This window comes from Vicugna pacos, unplaced genomic scaffold, assembly GCF_048564905.1.
Source record: "Vicugna pacos unplaced genomic scaffold, VicPac4 scaffold_103, whole genome shotgun sequence".
Classification (NCBI taxonomy): Eukaryota; Metazoa; Chordata; class Mammalia; order Artiodactyla; family Camelidae; genus Vicugna; species Vicugna pacos.
Window position 1 is genome coordinate 2,714,235 of NW_027328783.1, and position 10,869 is coordinate 2,725,103.

The 10,869-nt window shown below is 45.6% G+C and overlaps 1 protein-coding gene across 1 annotated transcript in view; it reads left to right on the top strand.

Annotated features, from left to right (window-relative positions):
• Positions 1-2,278, top strand: part of LOC140694718 (uncharacterized) — a 204,121-nt gene extending 201,843 nt beyond the window's left edge. The window contains exon 7 of the mRNA XM_072957828.1: positions 2,008-2,278. The gene's annotated coding sequence lies outside the window, so the exon portion shown is untranslated. The remainder of the gene's footprint in view (positions 1-2,007) is intronic.
• Positions 2,279-10,869: the final 8,591 nt, after the last annotated feature.

Sequence of the window (10,869 nt, forward strand, 5' to 3'; positions counted from 1 at the left end):
ACCAAGGGTATTGGCCGTTTATAAGTTTCCATTTCTCCTTAATACATGTCAGGTTAGGAGGACGTGGGCATAAACGTTTCACACCTTGTCAAGGTGACTTTGGGTACCTGCCTAGAATCATGGGCACAGTTGCGGCTGCGTCATACATCTTGCCGCACATCCCGCTCCCCGGCTCCGTGATCACGGCAGAGTGGTTCCTTATTTAGCTGTCCATCTCCTCTGTGACATCGTAACCAAACAAAAGATTGGAGAGTATTAGCTTGGCTTTTTTCTTTTCTAACATTCCCTTCAAATTATGATGACTGATAGTGGACCCAGTTACGTTTGCAGATGATTTACAAGTAGGGCTGTCAGTACAAACCTTGTAATCCCCGCTGTGTGATCTAGAGAAGAAAGTTACACTCTTTCCAAATTGTTTTGATGCACTTATGTGGGAAAATGATGTATGTTTGAATATGTATTTCCTCTCTTACTCATCATGGCTAGAGATGAATATTTGTAGACATGGAATGAGTACTCTGTATTTGAACTGTATGGTCCCCTAAATTCTCCCCAGCTTTTTAAAGTCATCACTGGAGTGCTACCTCCAGAGTGCCGCAAAGCATCCAACACTGCCTGCTCTTCGGACACTGTAAGTTTCCAAGTTGGAGAAGGCTGCTGGCTGGTGAGTCATTCTCTCGCACATCTCTGGTTGGGTGATGTGAGCTGAGAACACAAGAATTGGCAGACAGTAACTAACCACGATCAGGTCCATTTCTGGAACACTCATGGAGGATTTTACACCTATGCTAGTGGAATACGTTATTTCATTTAGTTTTCCCAAAAATCATAATTAGATTTTATCACCTGTATTAAAAAGGAAACTGTCAAAGAGAGTGACGTGCAGACTTTGGACTGGAACACGGGTCTTTCTGATCCCTGTCTCTGTTCCCTCCCCGGCCTATCCTTGCAAATGACCAGGAGACTCTTCCTCACTCTTGAGTTTCCCTCTGATGTTACCGCTCTCTTTGTTTCTAAGAGAGGAAAACAAGTCTAAACTTACTTTCCAGTTGGAAATGGAATGGAGAGTTAACGTTGGAAGCCGGGAGAATCTGTCCTGTGATGAAGTGGTCTCCGAGCCACTTCCACTGGGATGTCACATCACTGTCTGGGCCCCTTGCTCAGCCTGTGCACAGGTGACAGCGCAGTTGTGCCGAGCAGTCCTCCCGGACAGGGCAGTGGGTTGGAAATGAGTTTGGGGATTTGGTTTCATTACACAAGTTCCTGAGGGCCTTGACCTGGCACTTCGAGTGGGAGCATTCCCTGTCCCACAGACTGTGCTCTGGGCCCGTGCAGACCTGACGTGGCCTCAGCCTGAGTCTCAGGGCCCGTGGTGATGAGGAGCATTTTAGCCCAGGGTCTGCCGGAGACTCTGAGACTACTGGGCTGTGGGACTTTGTCCAGGATGATAATAATTCCTCCCTGAGTTTCAGATTTCCTTGCCTGTGAGCCGGGGTAGTAGTTGTTTCTGAGATGATTGTAATGATTCAGTAATGGGCGCAGCGTGTGCTGACAGGTAGCTGGGTGCTTTAGGAGCAGAAGTCGCAGTCACTCTGTCAGCCTCTCCCTGTGTGCTCTGTGCTTTGAGAAGTTGTGTGTTTGGTGAAAGTCCCGCCCAGACCCTACGGTCTAGATGAACTGTTGTTCCTTTACTTTCCCTTCCTTTTCCTCTTTCCCTTCTCTGTGTCCCATGTTTAGGTAGCAGATTCCTCTATTTCAGGGAATACGGGCTTTTCTAGTAAAGGGACAGGTGGAATGCGGAGAGGTGGGGCCCAGAGGGGGTCTGGAGTGTCTGCACAGTGCTGCTTCCCTGCGTTTCTGCATCCGGTCCCATCAGTGCACTAAGTCAGCCTTCCTCTTCCTTCCTGTGTCATCGGGTCTCTGTTTTAAGGGAAAACCATTTTTATGGGTCTTTTTTCACTTACGTGTTTCATTCAGATGGTTGTTGCTTTTCTCCCTGTGCTTCAGCGTTCTGAGGAGAAAATTCAGCCGTGCAGCATCCTCTCCGAGCTCTACGAGTTGATCGGCTTCCACTGCAAGTCCACCTTCTTCAAGCGGGTGGCCCCCGTGCGGCACGCGGCCCCCGGCATCCCGGAGCCTGGCGGGAAGGCCTGCTCCCGACTCCTCCTGCAGACGCTTCCTGGCTACAGTCTGTCACTGGACTTGCAGGACTTCAGCAAATGTGTTGGAACTAAAACATTGCTTCAGCCCCATTAACCATGCCTGGTTTGGGCCCTGCTGTCCTGCCTCATCAGGGTGAATCTTGATTCATTTAGAACAGGGCTCAGCAGACTTTTCCTTTCAAGGGCTTGGGGGTAAATATTTCAGGGTCTGAAAACCTCCTGATCTCTGGTGCAGCTGCTCAGCTCTACTGTTTAGATGCCAGAACAGCCAGATAGTCCACACACCCATAGAGCTTTATTAACAGCGGTTGCTGGGGCTGGATTGGGTGTATGAACTGCAGTTTGCCCCCACAGCCTCCTCAATATTGACACCTGCACCAGAGTGTACATTTGTGACAATGGGTGAACTTACACTGACATGTCATCATCACCCATAGCCCATAGTTGACACTAGGATTTACACATTGTGTTGTGCACTCTGTGGGTTTGGACAGATGTACAATGACATGTATCCACCATCACAGCATCATACAGAGTCGTGTGTCTTAGTGACCTTAAAATGCTCCGTGCTGCACCTCATTCATTGCTCTTTCCCCTCTAGCCTCTGGCAGCCACTGATCTTTCAGTCTCTGTGTTTTTCCCTTTCCCAGAACACCATACAGTTGGAATCAGACAGTTGCTGAAACTTCCCAGATTGGCTTCTTTCACTTGGTAATATGCATTTAAGGTTCCTCCATGTCTTTCCATTCCTTGATAACTCATTTCATTTTAGCACCAAATAATAGTCCATTTTCTGGCGGGACCACAGTTTATTTATCCATTCACCTACTGAAGAAGAGCTTAGTTGCTTCTGAATCCTGTTGAGTATGAATAAAGCTGCTATTAACATCTGTATGCAGATTTGTGTGTGAACATAAGTTTCCATTTCATCGAGTAAACACCAAGGAGCACAGTTGCCGGATCATATGTTAGAATTACGTGTAGCTCTGTAAAAAATTGCCAGACCGTCTTCCAAAGTACCTGGGCCATTTTTCATTCCCACCAACAATGCATTATAATTTCTGGTGCTCCACATCCTCACCAGCATTCGGTGCTGTCAGTGTTCTGCATTTTGGCAGGTCTGACAGGTGTGCAGTGGTATCTCGCTGTTTCAGTCTGCATCCCCTTGATGACAGGTGCTGTGGAGCATCTTTCCAAAGGCTTCTTTGGCATCCAGATTTCTTCTTTGATGAGGTGTGTGTTCAGGCATTTTGCTCATTATTTAATCAGGTTATTCATCCTTCTTGTTGAGTGTAAAGAAATTTTGTTATATTCTGGATTTCAGCCCTTTATCAGTGTGTCCCTGCCCTTCACCTTCAGTGCCAGAGTTGTCCTTTGGGTCTCAGTGGAGTGTCAGATCTTCAAAGAGATTCCCTGTCTTCCCTCAGCCTAAATACTGTCCTTGTATTTTTCACTTTCATTGACTCATTTTGTTCTTTTTAAATAGCATTTCCCATAATTTGTAAGTATATTAAAGAGAAAAGGGCAATGATTGAACACCGCCTGCCCCACCAGGCTGTGTGCCCTGTGAGAGCAGAGGCCCTGTCCCCACTCACCGTTTCCCATGACAGCACATGGCACATGTCCATGTAAAAGTGTGTAACGCGGGGCCAAACCTGATGAGCAGCTATGACGACATGTGTTGTCTACCATTTATTGAGTAGACTTTGTTTCTGATCTTAATTATTAAATCATATGAATGAAACATGGTTGTTTTGAAAAATAAAACAACAAAGCACACCTCAATGTGATTGGTAATTTCTACTTAGATTTTTGACCCAGGAGGGGATGTTCACCATCATTTTGTGGAGGAGGTTGGGAAGGTAAAGTAAGAGAGTGAGATCAAATAAAGTAAAAATGATAACAGTCACTTGGCTTTATTTTCACTGAAATAAAAGTTATTTTAAACCCTATCTCAGCTGTTGTTCTGTTGTTTTAAAGATTTCTCATAGAATTAAATGGAAGCCCACTAAACCCTGAAAGGGAAACTGTGTGCTCAGGTCCTGAAAATTGTTTATGTCTATTTCTTGAGATACAAATTTCCCTGCTGGTTACAGAAATTCGAGGCGGGAACACACAGTGCACTGCATGTGTCTGCCGGCTTCACGGGCTGCTCAGTGTCAATTTCATTTTCTTGGGTTGCAGTTTAGGACGCATTTCCATGAGAAATATTGCTCAGCCTTTTCCTGAATGAAGGATTGAATTTTCCACAGGAAATATTATGAATGAGAGTGACAAGGCACAAGGGTTTCCCATAAAGGAATAGTTGATGTAATAAACTGTCACTATGGTGAATAATTTTAATAAAAGCCAGTTGAAAATTTTATCACTAGGTCAAATGGCACAATTCCGTCTGAAGAAAAAAGATTCAAATTTTAAAGAAGAAGTGGTTTGAATCAAGTAGAAATTATGATTTCTAAATTAATTGTCGTAAGAACTCATACTCAGTCTTATCATAATTGCCGGTGGTAGGAAGAAGATCATTAATTATTTATTAAAAAAAAATCCACAAGGTGCTATTTGCCCCATTCTTGATGCGACAGTCCTGTGGTTAGTTAAGTTGGGACATTTAGGAAAATTAGCTAGGTTTTACGGAAATTGATTTCAGCCACTTTATCTTTACTACAATCTCTTCTTCTGTGTCGGCATATGGTCCATAAATATATATGGGGAGGAACAACCTCCAACTCGGATTTACAGTGCAAATCGCAGGAACTTCAAACCGGCACTACGAAACAGACTGAGAAACCAGAGTAAGGGTTTCTCCTGCAACCCGTTCCCTTTGTGCTGGATGAACGAACGTCTCTCCACATGCTCAGTTCTGAGAGATAAGTGTGTGTGAAAGCCGTCCTTCACCTAGCTTGAAGGGAACACAAAGTTTCTTTTCAGTTGCCAACTCCACTCCATATATATATGGGGAGGTACAAGCTCCAACTCGGTTTTACAGTGAAAACGGCAGGCACTTCAAACCGGCACTAGGAAACAGACTGAGAAACCAGAGTAAGGGTTTCCCCTGCAACCCGTTCCCTTTGTGCTGGATGAACGAACGTCTCTCCACATGCTCAGTTCTGAGAGATAAGTGTGTGTGAAATCCGTCCTTCACCTAGCTTGAAGCTAACACAAAATTTCTTTTCAGATGCCAACTCCACTCCATACATATATATGGGGAGGTACAAGTTCCAACTCGGTTTTACAGTGAAAACGGCAGGCACTTCAAACCGGCACTAGGAAACAGACTGAGAAACCAGGGTAAGGGTTTCTCCTGCAACCATTTCCCTTTGTGCTGGATGAACGAACGTCTCTCCTCATGCTCAGTTCTGAGAGATAAGTGTGTGTGAAAGCCGTCCTTCACCTAGCTTGAAGGGAACACAAAGTTTCTTTTCAGTTGCCAACCCCACTCCATACATATATATGGGGAGGAACAAGCTCCAACTCGGTTTTACAGTGAAAACGGCAGGCACTTCAAACCGGCACTAGGAAACAGACTGAGAAACCAGGGTAAGCGTTTCTCCTGCAACCCTTTCCCTTTGTGCTGGATGAACGAACGTCTCTCCTCATGCTCAGTTCTGAGAGATAAGTGTGTGTGAAAGCCGTCCTTCACCTAGCTTGAAGGGAACACAAAGTTTCTTTTCAGTTGCCAACTCCACTCCATACATATATATGGGGAGGAACAAGCTCCAACTCGGTTTTACAGTGAAAACGGCAGGCACTTCAAACCGGCACTAGGAAACAGACTGAGAAACCAGAGTAAGGGTTTCTCCTGCAACCCGTTCCCTTTGTGCTGGATGAACGAACGTCTCTCCACATGCTCAGTTCTGAGAGATAAGTGTGTGTGAAAGCCGTCCTTCACCTAGCTTGAAGGAAGCAAAAACATTCTTTTCAGTTGCCAACTCCACTCCATACATATATATGGGGAGGTACAAGCTCCAACTCGGTTTTACAGTGAAAACGGCAGGCACTTCATACCGGCACTAGGAAACAGACTGAGAAACCAGAGTAAGGGTTTCTCCTGCAAACCGTTCCCTTTGTGCTGGATGAACGAACGTCTCTCCACATGCTCAGTTCTGAGAGATAAGTGTGTGTGAAAGCCATCCTTCACCTAGCTTGAAGGGAACACAAAGTTTCTTTTCAGTTGCCAACTCCACTCCATACATATATATGGGGAGCTACAACTACAACTCGGTTTTACAGTGAAAACGGCAGGCACTACAAACCAGTACTAGGAAACACACTGAGAAACCAGAGTAAGGATTTCTCCTGTTACCCGTTCCATTTGTGCTGGATGAACGAACGTCTCTCCACATGCTCAGTTCTGAGAGATAAGTGTGTGTGAAAGCCGTCCTTCAAATAGCTTGAAGGGAACACAAAGTTTCTTTTCAGTTGCCAACTCCACTCCATACATATATATGGGGAGGTACAAGCTCCAACTCGGTTTTACAGTGAAAACGGCAGGAAATTAAAACCGGCACTAGGAAACAGACTGAGAAACCAGAGTAAGGGTTTCTCCTGCAACCCGTTCCCTTTGTGCTGAATGAACGAACTTCTCTCCACATGCTCAGTTCTGAGAGATAAGTGTGTGTGAAAGCCGTCCTGCACCTAGCTTGAAGGGAACAAAAAGTTTCTTTTCAGTTGCCAACTCCACTCCATACATATATATGGGGAGGTACAATCTCCAACTCGGTTTTACAGTGAAAACGGCAGGCACTTCAAACCGGCACTAGGAAACAGAATGAGAAACCAGAGTAAGGGTTTCTCCTGCAACCCATTCCCTTTGTGCTGGATGAACGAAAGTCTCTCCACATGCCAATTTCTCAGAGATAAGTGTGTGTGAAAGCCGTCCTTCACCTAGCTTGAAGGGAACACAAAGTTTCTTTTCATTTGCCAACTCCACTCGATACATATATATGGGGAGGTACAAGTTCCAACTCGGTTTTACAGTGAAAACGGCAGGCACTTCAAACCGGCTCTAGGAAACAGACTGAGAAACCAGAGTAAGGGTTTCTCCTGCAACCCGTTCCCTTTGTGCTGGATGAACGAACGTCTCTCCACATGCTCAGTTCTGAGAGATAAGTGTGTGTGTAAGCCGTCCTTCACCTAGCTTGAAGGGAACACAATGTTTCTTTTCAGTTGCCAACTCCACTTGATACATATATATGGGGAGGTACAAGCTCCAACTCGGTTTTACAGTGAAAACGGCTGGCACTTCAAACCGGCACTAGGAAACAGACTGAGAAACCAGAGTAAGGGTTTCTCCTGCAACCCGTTCCCTTTGTGCTGGATGAACGAACGTCTCTCCACATGCTCAGTTCTGAGAGATAAGTGTGTGTGAAAGCCGTCCTTCACCTAGCTTGAAGGGAACACAAAGTTTCTTTTCAGTTGCCAACTCCACTCCACACATATATATGAGGAGGTACAAGCTCCAACTCGGTTTTACAGTGAAAAAGGCTGGCACTTCAAACCGGCACTAGGAAACAGACTGAGCAACAAGAGTAAGGGTTTCTCCTGCAACCCGTTCCCTTTGTGCTGGATGAACGAACGTCTCTCCACATGCTCAGTTCTGAGGGAGAAGTGTGTGTGATAGCCGAACTTCACCTAGCTTGAAGGGAACACAAAGTTTCTTTTCAGTTGCAAACCCCACTCCATACATATATATTGGGAGGTACAAGCTCCAAATCGGCTTTACAGTGAAAACGGCAGGCACTTCAAACCGGCACTAGGAAACAGACTGAGAAACCAGAGTAAGGGTTTCCCCTGCATCCCGTTCCCTTTGTGCTGGATGAACGAACGTCTCTCCACATGCTCAGTTCTGAGAGATAAGTGTGTGTGAAATCCGTCCTTCACCTAGCTTGAAGCTAACACAAAATTTCTTTTCAGATGCCAACTCCACTCCATACATATATATGGGGAGGTACAAGTTCCAACTCGGTTTTACAGTGAAAACGGCAGGCACTTCAAACCGGCACTAGGAAACAGACTGAGAAACCAGGGTAAGGGTTTCTCCTGCAACCATTTCCCTTTGTGCTCGATGAACGAACGTCTTTCCACATGCTCAGTTCTGAGATATAAGTGTGTGTGAAAGCCGTCCTTCAACTAGCTTGAAGGGAACACAAAGTTTCTTTTCAGTTGCCAACTCCACTCCATACATATATATGGGGAGGTACAAGCTCCAACTCGGTTTTACAGTGAAAACGGCAGGCACTTCAAACCGGCACTAGGAAACAGACTGAGAAACCAGAGTAAGGGTTTCTCCTGCAACCCGTTCCCTTTGTGCTGGATGAACGAACGTCTCTCCACATGCTCAGTTCTGAGAGATAAGTGTGTGTGAAAGCCGTCCTTCACCTAGCTTGAAGGAAGCAAAAACATTCTTTTCAGTTGCCAACTCCACTCCATACATATATATGGGGAGGTACAAGCTCCAACTCGGTTTTACAGTGAAAACGGCAGGCACTTCATACCGGCACTAGGAAACAGACTGAGAAACCAGAGTAAGGGTTTCTCCTGCAAACCGTTCCCTTTGTGCTGGATGAACGAACGTCTCTCCACATGCTCAGTTCTGAGAGATAAGTGTGTGTGAAAGCCATCCTTCACCTAGCTTGAAGGGAACACAAAGTTTCTTTTCAGTTGCCAACTCCACTCCATACATATATATGGGGAGCTACAACTACAACTCGGTTTTACAGTGAAAACGGCAGGCACTACAAACCAGTACTAGGAAACACACTGAGAAACCAGAGTAAGGATTTCTCCTGTTACCCGTTCCATTTGTGCTGGATGAACGAACGTCTCTCCACATGCTCAGTTCTGAGAGATAAGTGTGTGTGAAAGCCGTCCTTCAAATAGCTTGAAGGGAACACAAAGTTTCTTTTCAGTTGCCAACTCCACTCCATACATATATATGGGGAGGTACAAGCTCCAACTCGGTTTTACAGTGAAAACGGCAGGAAATTAAAACCGGCACTAGGAAACAGACTGAGAAACCAGAGTAAGGGTTTCTCCTGCAACCCGTTCCCTTTGTGCTGAATGAACGAACTTCTCTCCACATGCTCAGTTCTGAGAGATAAGTGTGTGTGAAAGCCGTCCTGCACCTAGCTTGAAGGGAACAAAAAGTTTCTTTTCAGTTGCCAACTCCACTCCATACATATATATGGGGAGGTACAATCTCCAACTCGGTTTTACAGTGAAAACGGCAGGCACTTCAAACCGGCACTAGGAAACAGAATGAGAAACCAGAGTAAGGGTTTCTCCTGCAACCCATTCCCTTTGTGCTGGATGAACGAAAGTCTCTCCACATGCCAATTTCTCAGAGATAAGTGTGTGTGAAAGCCGTCCTTCACCTAGCTTGAAGGGAACACAAAGTTTCTTTTCATTTGCCAACTCCACTCGATACATATATATGGGGAGGTACAAGTTCCAACTCGGTTTTACAGTGAAAACGGCAGGCACTTCAAACCGGCTCTAGGAAACAGACTGAGAAACCAGAGTAAGGGTTTCTCCTGCAACCCGTTCCCTTTGTGCTGGATGAACGAACGTCTCTCCACATGCTCAGTTCTGAGAGATAAGTGTGTGTGTAAGCCGTCCTTCACCTAGCTTGAAGGGAACACAATGTTTCTTTTCAGTTGCCAACTCCACTTGATACATATATATGGGGAGGTACAAGCTCCAACTCGGTTTTACAGTGAAAACGGCTGGCACTTCAAACCGGCACTAGGAAACAGACTGAGAAACCAGAGTAAGGGTTTCTCCTGCAACCCGTTCCCTTTGTGCTGGATGAACGAACGTCTCTCCACATGCTCAGTTCTGAGAGATAAGTGTGTGTGAAAGCCGTCCTTCACCTAGCTTGAAGGGAACACAAAGTTTCTTTTCAGTTGCCAACTCCACTCCACACATATATATGAGGAGGTACAAGCTCCAACTCGGTTTTACAGTGAAAAAGGCTGGCACTTCAAACCGGCACTAGGAAACAGACTGAGCAACAAGAGTAAGGGTTTCTCCTGCAACCCGTTCCCTTTGTGCTGGATGAACGAACGTCTCTCCACATGCTCAGTTCTGAGGGAGAAGTGTGTGTGATAGCCGAACTTCACCTAGCTTGAAGGGAACACAAAGTTTCTTTTCAGTTGCAAACCCCACTCCATACATATATATTGGGAGGTACAAGCTCCAAATCGGCTTTACAGTGAAAACGGCAGGCACTTCAAACCGGCACTAGGAAACAGACTGAGAAACCAGAGTAAGGGTTTCTCCTGCAACCCGTTCCCTTTGTGCTGGATGAACGAACGTCTATGCACTTGCTCAGTTCTGAGAGATAAGTGTGTGTGAAAACCGTCCTTCACCTAGCTTGAAGGGAACACAAAGTTTCTTTTCAGTTGCCAACTCCACTCCATACATATATATATGGAGGTACAAGCTCCAACTCGGTTTTACAGTGAAAACGGCAGGCACTTCATACCGGCACTAGGAAACAGACTGAGAAACCAGAGTAAGGGTTTCTCCTGCAACCCGTTCCCTTTGTGCTGGATGAACGAACGTCTCTCCACATGCTCAGTTCTGAGAGATAAGTGTGTGTGAAAACCGTCCTTCACCTAGCTTGAAGGGAACACAAAGTTTCTTTTCAGTTGCCAACTCCACTCCATACATATATATGGGGAGGTACAAGCTCCAACTCGGTTTT